At 40.7% G+C, this 10,378-nt stretch overlaps 1 long non-coding RNA gene across 1 annotated transcript; it reads right to left on the bottom strand.

Annotated features, from left to right (window-relative positions):
• Positions 1 to 253: 253 nt before the first annotated feature.
• Positions 254 to 10,253, bottom strand: LOC142109515 (uncharacterized). The gene is made up of 2 exons (XR_012680410.1): positions 8,231 to 10,253; positions 254 to 1,851 (listed from the first exon to the last, which is right to left on the bottom strand). It is a non-coding gene; the product is annotated as an uncharacterized LOC142109515 (long non-coding RNA).
• Positions 10,254 to 10,378: the final 125 nt, after the last annotated feature.

Below are 10,378 nucleotides of genomic sequence, written 5' to 3'. Positions count from 1 at the left end.
ACCTGCCTAGTGAAGCAACTGGGTATGGGGAGGAAAGTGACAGGTAGACTAAGTATGCAGACAAGCGTAAATTTGGAAACTCTGCAGCCAATATTGCTGAACAAAGCTATGTGCGTAAACCCTGATGGGGAGGCTGAGTCGGACCTGTTGGGGTATCGGGGTTCACCGATACTTCTATCAAGCACCTTCAATGTCAGTCAGATCTTTCTTTGTTTTCAGTCGACTGGTGAACAGAAAATACTCAACACCTGTATGATATAATGCTGAGCAGCTTTATTCTGTTCCAATTTGAGACCACTTCAGCGCTTATTTTTATACATGTAAGTCTAGGGGTATAGATTCTGAACAACCAATTATAAGACAGTAAAATAATGAGAGAAAATCAATTAACAATATATATTTCAGTTTTACATCAAAGATCAAACAACTCTTTCTTCTTTGTGTGTTATCTCTTTCCAGGCTTTTCGCCAATATCCTTGTGCTGCCCCCATCTTTGAGTCCTTGGGTTTTATCTTATCAAGAACGTTGCTACATGTTCTTGGAATGTTTTCGTTGATGGGAACATGGCGCTGCGTGGCCAACCTTGAATAATTTGTCTTTTTAAACTGAAAATAATATCTGCTTAATTTCTCTTAAAGTCATAGCATAACATATTAGCATCTAAAGCTTAGCACATGATAGATATTAAATCAATAATCATACAATTCCACTCTAACATTCCCCTCTTTGATTAAATATCAACTATTAACCTCTACCTATCAGTCATGGCGATACTCAGCAGAAGACAGTTAGTACCTACATTTAAACATATGGTATCATAAGGACCCCATATGATTAGAACAAGAATTCATTAAGCACATATCTCTGGTACTTTATCACCATAACTTTTCTTTCCCTACTTAATGTTTTATCTCGGTGCATAGAGGGGAATACTTTGCTGATATCTATTCAAAAGCTTTCTTGTATTACATTTTAAGTAGCAGTTCCATATAATCATTATAGTTAGTACAAGAAGAATTAGTATCAATGGATGAATCAAGATATTCATTGCTTTCTATATGGAATAAGATTCTTTAACAAATATGTCCCACTAATGAATAGGACATCAATTTTCATTCTGGTTTCTCGATGGTCACTGTCAATCTCTTGTTGCAGACTGTGCAGGTTTTTGGTTTGATTGTTGACCATTGCTGATAATGTTCACTGTTTGTCTCAGACATTAAACTTGTAGAAATTTCTGTGATCATTACTGGTTCTGGAAGCTCATTATTTTTCCTGCAGGAACAACAATCAAGTGTCAGTAATTTCTTAATCAGCCATATAACAATTTTCTCTACCACATATACAATGAGCTGGATTGCCAAACCCTTTGCTACTAATGGCAATATTCCCAATATTCAAAATGAATCATTGCTGACAACTTTGCCAATGAGGTTATGTATTCACAAAGGCATTTTCAAAGTTTATTCTCCTATGAGTGCAAATTGTTGAGCACTCCTTCCCCTTCTGTTTCTCACAGTGACATAGGCAATTTGTCACTTATCTGTCTGTTTCATACTGGGTCAGGGAGGCCTTGACCCCTACTTCAGGCACAAATATTCTGGTAAGACATATCAATACCATAAGACAGTCATTTCTATTTATCAGAACAAGACTCCCCTGATTTGAAGACTTTGCAGTGTGATGCGTGAATCCAGGTGTCTTTTTCCTGTACTTTCACTGCCATGGGAGTCGTCAACAGGACTTGATAAGGACCCTTATATCTGGGTTCAAGACGTCTCCTGATGTGCTTTCTTATGACCACCCAGTCACCAGATAGCAGTTTATGGGTACCTGTATCAAAATTAGGGTCTGGAATGAAGGAGAACATTTGACCATGTATTTCAGTTAGTTGTTTCTGTAATAAAGCAACATAGTTCAACAAATCACCACGTACATGCTGTAGTTGCTATGGAAAATAACAGCCTGTTCTTTGTGCTGTGCCAAACAGTATCTCATTTGGTGCTAAACCTGTGTCTCTTCATAAGTGTAGTTCTAATGTTAAACAGAACTATTGGTAAATATTCTAACCAAGTCTTTTTGGTTTCTTGCATCATTTTCTGTAGTTTTAATTTAATGTCACCATTAAGCCTTTCTACCCTCCCACCTGCTGGTGGCCTATAAGGAGTGTGAAAAGCTTGTGATACTCCCAAGTTCTTCATTACATGCTTCATTATCTCTTCTGTAAAGGTTGTACCTCTATCTGATTCAATAACTTCAGGTATGCCATATCTATAGATGACTTCTGAGATTAATTTCTTTGCTGTATTTTTAGCAGTAGCTTTTCCTTCTAACACATACTCGTAGGTACCACATTTAGGAAGTTGTATATAGTCGATCTGAAGTCTCTGAAAGGGATAGAAAGCCTTTGGGGTCTTTACTCTTTGCCCTAAATTGTGTATTCCACATATCCAGCAAGCTGCCACACAGTTTGTGTCCGCACAGTTAAATCCAGGGGCAATCAAATTTTTCCATACCCTATTAGTCATTGCCTCTTTGGAATGATGTACTTGTCCATGTGCAATCTGAGTCATTACTGGGTATAAGGCTCTTGGTAGGCACCATTTATTTTCTTTTGACCATATTCCTTGCTCATCAAGCTGTGCACCTTCTTTTTCCCACTTATTCTTTTCTTCCTTTGTTGCTTGTTTCTGAAAGTCTTTAAGGCTTTGTAGGTCTGGGAATTGAAATTTGTCTGTGTCACCTTCTGTTGAGTCTACAAGAAATGTAGTATTCTTTGGTTGGAGGGCTGCCTTTTTTTGCTGCTTGATCTGCAAAGTTATTTCCTCTTGCTTCTGGAGTTTGTTCTCTAGTGTGAGCTTGAACCTTTATAATTCCCACTTGTTTAGGGAGTTCCAATGCTCTAAACAGTTCATTAATCAAGTTTGCATGTTTGATGGATTTTCCATTTGATTCTTGGAAATCTCTGCTTTTCCAAATGGGACCGAAGTCATGCGCCACTCCCCAGGCATAACGTGAATCTGTATATACATTGGCTTTTTGTCCTTCTGCATATACACAAGCTTTAGTTAGAGCTAATAATTCTGCTTCTTGTGCTGATGCTCCATTAGACAGTGTTCCTGAGTCAAGCACCTCTTCCTCAGTTGTGATGGCATAACCTGTATATGGAACTCCATCCACATAGTATCTAGATCCATCTACATAAAGAGTTAGGGTTGCATCTGAAAGTGGTGTGTCAGTGACATTATGCAACGCTGAAGTCTCTAATTTCATAAGTTCCAAACAATCATGTGAAAATTTTTGTGTGTGTATTTCTTCAGTTTCTTCTTCAGACGCTTCACTCAGGTCCTCATATCCCCTGTCTGATGATTCATCTTCTTTGCGACTCCCCTTACTCCTCTCTTCTGAATCATCAATGGGGAGCAGGGTTGCTGGATTGAGGATTGTGCATCTGGTAATTGTTACATGTGAGGCGCTGAGCAAGGCTACCTGATATTTAGTTAGTCTAGCTGCAGACAAATGTCTTGTTTTTGCTTGATTAAGAATTTCTGTGACTGTATGTGGAACTTGAATAATAAGTGCATGGTCCAATACCATATCTGCTACCTTTTCTTTCAGTATTGCTGCTGCTACTGCTTGTATACATGATGGAGAACCTCTTATAACTGGATCGAGTTGTGCAGAATAATAGGCCAGTGGCCTTTGCTTCGTTCCATGTTTCTGTGTGAGGACTCCTAGAGCATGTCCTGACTGCTCATGGCAGAACAATGTGAAAGGCTTCAGATAGTCTGGTAGTCCAAGTGCTGGTGCAGTAGAGATAGCATGTTTCAGGGCTTGCACTGCATTCTCTATTTCAGTTATATTGAGCGGTTCTGTTCCCTGTTTCCTCAAGCATTCATACAGTGGTTGCATAAGAATTGAAGCTGAGGGAATCCACTCTCTGCAATATCCGAGGAGTCCCAAAAAGGCTCTAATTTCTTTGACTGTTTTTGGTGTCTTCATGTCTCGTATAACTTTAACTCTTTCAGTTGTAAGATGTCTGGTTCCTGCAGAGATACAATGTCCTAAGAATATTACTTTTTCCTGTACTAGTTGCAACTTGCTTTGTGATATTCTGCAGTCTTGTTCGGCCAGAAAACAAAGTAATGACAGTGTTTCTGCTTTGCATTCTTCTTCAGCTTCCGCAGCCATCATGAGATCATCTACATATTGAATAAGTTGAGTAGTTGGATTGATAGGCCTCCATCCTTGGAGAATTAGTGCCATTGCTTCTGAAAATTCTGATAGGCTTGTGGCTCCTCCTTGAGAGAGTCTTGTCCAACAATATTGGTTTCCATCATGGGTGAAGGCTAGAAGGAGTTGACTATCTTCTGTGATTGGGACTGAGAAGAAAGCATTTGCCAAGTCGATTACTGAAAACCATTTTGCATTTGGTGGTATCTGATTAAGCAAAGTGTGGGGGTTGGGTACAATGGGAGTGTTGATCAGAAGTCTTTTGTTGACCTCTCTTAGGTCATAAACCATCCAGTATTGCACCCCCTTGTCCAACATCTTGTTTCTTTACTGGGAATAGGGGTGTAGAATAAGGAGAGTGACATTTTCTTAACACCCCTATTTGTAGATATTCTTGTATTTGTTCTGAGATTGCTTTGGTTTGAGCTGCAGCAAGTGGGTACTGTTTAATTGAGACAGGATGTGTTCCTGGCTTTAGTGTCAGTTTTACAGGACTTACTTTAGGTGTACCCACATCCTGTTTTCCTTTGGACGATAACTTGTCTGGTACTATATTCAGCCAATCTGGTAGATTAACAGTCTTATCCTTGTGACATGTGCTCATCTGCTCTAGCATCTAGATTGCTGCTGTAAGCTCTTCTTGGACTGGAGATGGGAGTTGACTTGTTAGTTTTACTCCAGTTGGGGTGTATTTGATGCTGGCTTGTATCTTTGAAAGTACATCTGCTCCCAACAGATTATAGGGACAAGATGAGGAAGTGAGAAATTGTATTGGTACTTCAATTGTCTCTTCACCTACTAAAAGTGTAACTGGTTTACTTTCTGTTAGTTTTACTTCTTTTCCTGCTAGGCCTGTAGCAGGTAAATAAATTTCTGTTAATAGTTGTTGAGGTACCTCCTGTTTTCTTAATACAGTGTGGCTTGCTCCAGTATCAATTAGACACTCACGTTCTTGACCATTGGGTAATATGATATTCATTAGGCCTTTAGTTAAGTCATCTTTCAGAGTTTGGTTATATGTGAGCCGGAGGTACGTTGGAGTGCCAATTTCCTATGCCAGTTGTTGGTCTGTAGCTTGTTGATTTCTTCTTTCCAGCCATTTCTTATGTTTAATGCAATCTCTTTTCATGTGGCCTCTTTGTTTGCAAAAGAAACAAACTCCTTGTTTTTTCATTTCTGGCAGAGTCATATTTCCTTTTTCCTTTATTTATTGCTCAGGTGCACCTCTTGTGTCTGTACGAACCTTCCAGTCTTGATTTTCTTGGACCACATGAACGGTTTGGGACTTGTCTTTGACTTTCCTCTGCTTCTCCTTTTCCCGGTCTTCTATACCTTCTAGGACTTGGAGCATGGATTGCATTTCCATTGTTACTACTTCTGGTCTTATAAGGAACAATTGTTGACAATATGTTTCAGAAAGGCCATTGAGGAATCTGGTCTTAAACAGTCTGCGATGTTGGGCATTATTGTGAGTGAAGCCTTAAACTTTGTGTGCTTAAGTAGCTCTGTCACAATCTGGCAAAGCCAGTGCTGGTGCTGAAGTTGCTTTAGCTTAAAATTGGTTAAACATTTGGTTTTGCTCAGTGGAGAGTGTAAATGTCTTACTATCACCCAGAAATGCTAATGCAAAAACACAGATAATAGCTCATAAAGTCTTAAATCTTTTTCATTTCCGTACAAACATTGAATTCCCATCAATGCATTACCATACCCACGATACAAAGAAGGACTTGCAGTATACTACTATTATAGCACAGTAAATAATGGCAGTGAATGCGTTTACAACACTGATTGACTCAAAATTCTTATGAGGATAAAAATAAAAACCTTTTGCTTTCTGCACATACAGAAAAACCATCTGGTTCATGCATTTGCTATGCGAATAGCACATAAACTCTAATATCTCTTTCCAAAACAAGGTAATCATTACTCAGCAGAGTGTCACGGGCACTAGGAGTCTTTACCCAGGGATCACCAGGTGGTAGGCTTACCAGAGCAATATAGGTGGTAATAGGGTACTCTGGTAGCAGGGTGATCACGGAACAGTAAATAGCAGATGATGAGATGCTCAGGAAAGTCTATGACTAGCAACACTGGTAATATGGAGGTAGTAGTACACGAGGAACTGTATGGACAAGGACACGTGAGGGTAGTCAGTGGTCTGCGATAGCAAGTTGTACCACTGCTATAGTGAGGAGGAATGTCCAACAGAAACGAGGAGGTGATGAGAGTCAGCGGTCTGCGGATAGCAAGTTGTACCGCTGTCTGAGTGAAGGAATGGAATCCAAGTGGAGGTATCCGGGGAGTCAGTGGTCTGCGATAGCAAGTTGTACCACTGCTATGTGAGAGGATACTGGAACAGGTGATACTGGAAACAGGGATCAGTGGTCTGCTACTAGCAAGTTGTACCACAGAATATATAAGTGAGGAGGTGCACGGGGAGAGACTGCAACACAGGGTAAACACGGCACCTTAACACGATCCACAGTAATATGCACAATATAGATATATATATGAATGACTGAACAGCACTGCAAATATGGAAAGTCTCTTGAAGTAATCCGGAACAAGATAGTATAGTCAATGATGGCAACAGACTCAGCGGAGAGCAAACTCCAGAGGAGAACCAACACAGTCCAGCAAGATATGCAATACACCAGCACAGTCAATGAGAAGTATGCATACCGTGGTTCAGAAGCAGGCAGTCAGACAGAAGTGCAGCGATACCTGAGCGGCAGGAGGCCGGCAGGATGAGAAGTCCCTGGATGGATGAAGCAGAGGTCTAGTAGGTGCAGCGCACAGGTAAGTAAACCAACAGGGACCCGAATCCACAGGAATCGGTAGAACGCGGAACTGGAATCTTGGAGGACCCAGGAGAATGGTGATGATCTAGCAGCAGGATAGCGGATGAGACACGAATCCACTGCTGACAGGTGGGTAGAGACCAGCGGAACACAGGGAAGGCGTGGAGAGCGGATCAGCAGTAGATGGACGATTAGCGCTGGCAGCAGCAGCAGGGCTCTGCGGACACACGGAGGTAACCAGTAGCAACCAGCAGGTGCAGATAGCGATGGAACACGGGTGAGCAGAGTAGACCAGGAACTGTTGATCACGGAGAGGAGCGGATGGCAATAATAGCAGCAGTCTCGGGGAAACACGGGAGAGATGAGATGAAGACTGTAGTGCCCAGAGGCAGCGGATAGGAATCAGCGAACAGTCACGATGTTGAAACACAGACGAGTTGTACGCTGGAGACTGTAGTGCACAGAGGCAGCGGATAGGAATCAGCTCACAGTCACGATGTTGAAACACAGACGAGTTGTACGCTGGAGACTGTAGTGCACAGAGGCAGCGGATAGGAATCAGCTAACAGTCACGATGAGGAAACACAGACGAGTTGCAAGCTGGAGACTGTAGTGCACGGAGGCAGCGGATAGGAATCAGCTGACAGTCTTGATGATGAACAGGTGAGTAGATGTGGAGAGTGGCTGAAGTGCACGGAGGCAGCGGATAGGAATCAGCAAACAGTCACAATGATATGAGATAGAGTTGAAGTGGTTTAGAAGACTGTAGTGCACGGAGGCAGCGGATAGGAATCAGCTAACAGTCACGATGATACAGTTGATGGTAGAAGTGGTATGGGAACCACAGGAGTAGAAGTGGTTTGGAAACCACAGAGGTAGAAGTGGTTTGGAAACCACAGGAATCAGCAGCGCTGAATACACGAGGAAACACAGGAACACCTTCAGAGACTCATGGGGAATGAGACTCCAAGATCAGGCAACGTGGTGTTGACCACAGGTGCTTAATATAGGGAGTGTTGCCTGATCTGCCAATTAAGTTAAAGGGACATACACTGAAGGATAGGAAAGGGCTGCGCATGCGCAGACCCTCAGGATGGAGGACGACCACGGTTCCTAAATGTCCGGGAAGAGGCACTCACGGTCCGGTGAGTGACACAGAGTCTACGGTTTTTAAATTCTTGATTAGTTTTTACTTATGTTTGTTGTAGCTGTGGATCAAAACATTGCAAACTTCTATTCATTGGAAGTTGGATAAATTCAATCTGGATTGAAAGGGTGCTTTGTAGCTGGAGAGCTTCTGTGAAGAAAAAAACTTTTGCATAGAGATTAACATTTATTCACTAGGAATTACAGTAACTGTTATTAATTCACATTGAACAGCTGCTAATACGACACTTGTTTAAAAGTTTCTCTTTGTAGCTTAACTGTGACGCTATGCGTTCCATACAATGAAAAACTGATTTCCTCAAAGGGGCAGTCCCTAATCTCACAAACAGGGAATGTCAAAGTGACGAGACCTGGGCGAGTGTTCAAAGCCACTCCTTTCTCATCATCTCTTTGTAAACCAAATATTCACACATATTTCCAGATTCTGTGATTTCCATGTTTAAAGTACAAATATATATTCACAATTCTCGCTCACAGACGACATTTTATCTCGTAAAATTTCTTTATGGGCATAACAAACCCTCCTTATTTCTGAGAACATTCATCAGCGCCATTTTCACACAGATAAAAACAGCTTGTAATATATATCTTCATGTAAAGGCTCACTCCCACAATTCTCAACTTCATTAAAGAGAAAGCTATTTTTCTCAAATTTCAGAAACAAAATTATTTTGTTCAAATACAGAAACGGCTTGTTGGACCCCAGCCAACTTGTCCGTCCACTGAATCGTGTAATGACAGACCAAAACATTTCAACACTTGTTATGCATCTCTTTAAAAGCTTAGAATTAAGCAGGCAGGCATTATATTATTTACAAAAATGTACAACTTCTTTAACCTTGAAACATGTCTCTTATAAAACAAAAAAAAAAAAAAAAAAACAGACAAGACAGACAAACACAGATCTCCCTCACACGAAGTAAGACGGAGACAAAACTCACATACAGAGAAAGAAAAATCAGCTGAAACCTTCCAGCCTACTGCTGTGGAACTACAAGTCCCAGCATTAGACTAAATACAAGTTAGCCTCAACATGTTATTATCACTCAGCACTCCGGACATATTTTATCAGCATTACATACATTGTCAGATAACAAAAAACAGAGTGCTTCTTATCTCAACACACTGAAATCTTTTACACAGAATAAGGGAGGGGCACATCTCACTCATTCAGCTGCGCAGGATCAAACATACATTTAGCATATCCACACATTGACCTGACCTTCATAGCCAAGCCTTTTTATCCATTCTTTATTATTCAAATAAAACCCATACCATTTCTCTAAGTCTAATGTCCCTTCTGGGGGAAATCCTGCTCTCTTGAGTACTTTATGAATTCTTTTAAGAGCTTTACTACCTTCTCTCTTTTTCATTATATCCATAGATTTGCCTATAGTAGGCATCTTACTGTTCTGTGCCCCCATTTACTGGGTTACTGGTCACAGTACTGTCAGTATCTGGGATACAATGTCTTATAAGTGGAATAAGGCAATACAATTTTCCCCTTTGTACAGACTATAAGTATCTTTAATCCTTTACCTCCTAGTCTGCCCTAGGAACACCAGATGTGAGTTTTATCGGCTGTAGATTAAAAGGCTGGCACTTATGGCTGATCCGATTCTTCCCCTCAAGTCAGTGTATGGACATATAGGTTTATAATCTGGTAACATATGATTTTGTGGCCAATATGTAGTATTTCTTCATTCAAATGCACCCTAATGTAAAATATAGTTCTTTTTCATTACTTACAAAACCGTAATATGCATTTGTAGTTGTAACACACTCTAGTCTAGGTCCCTTGCAACCTGAATATTTTCTCAGAACAATGCAGCAGGTACAATTCTTACATACACCTCTCTTATTATCTTCTAACTAAAATTGTCTACATCCATCATAATCTACAGTATCCATACATTTATCATTTCATTATCCTTTCCTCTGACTGTACATTGGGTTCATAGAATACCCTCTAATCACCTCAACTGACTTTCCTTAGACATACAAAGAAATTCTGAACTGAGTAAGAAGGTAGAAATCTACACTTTTCTTACTCACCGGATTTAGTTCAGCAGTTCTCTGGACATCAATGGAGTGTGGCGTCAGGTGTGGAGATATTGGAGCATCCCAGACGTAGCTCCCAGAAATGTTGGGGTATCGGGGTTCACCGATACTTC

The sequence above is a fragment of the Mixophyes fleayi genome, assembly GCF_038048845.1.
Source record: "Mixophyes fleayi isolate aMixFle1 chromosome 2 unlocalized genomic scaffold, aMixFle1.hap1 SUPER_2_unloc_1, whole genome shotgun sequence".
Taxonomy (NCBI): Eukaryota; Metazoa; Chordata; class Amphibia; order Anura; family Limnodynastidae; genus Mixophyes; species Mixophyes fleayi.
The sequence above is the reverse complement of the archived record's forward strand: the minus strand, read 5'-3'. Positions and strand labels throughout refer to the sequence as shown.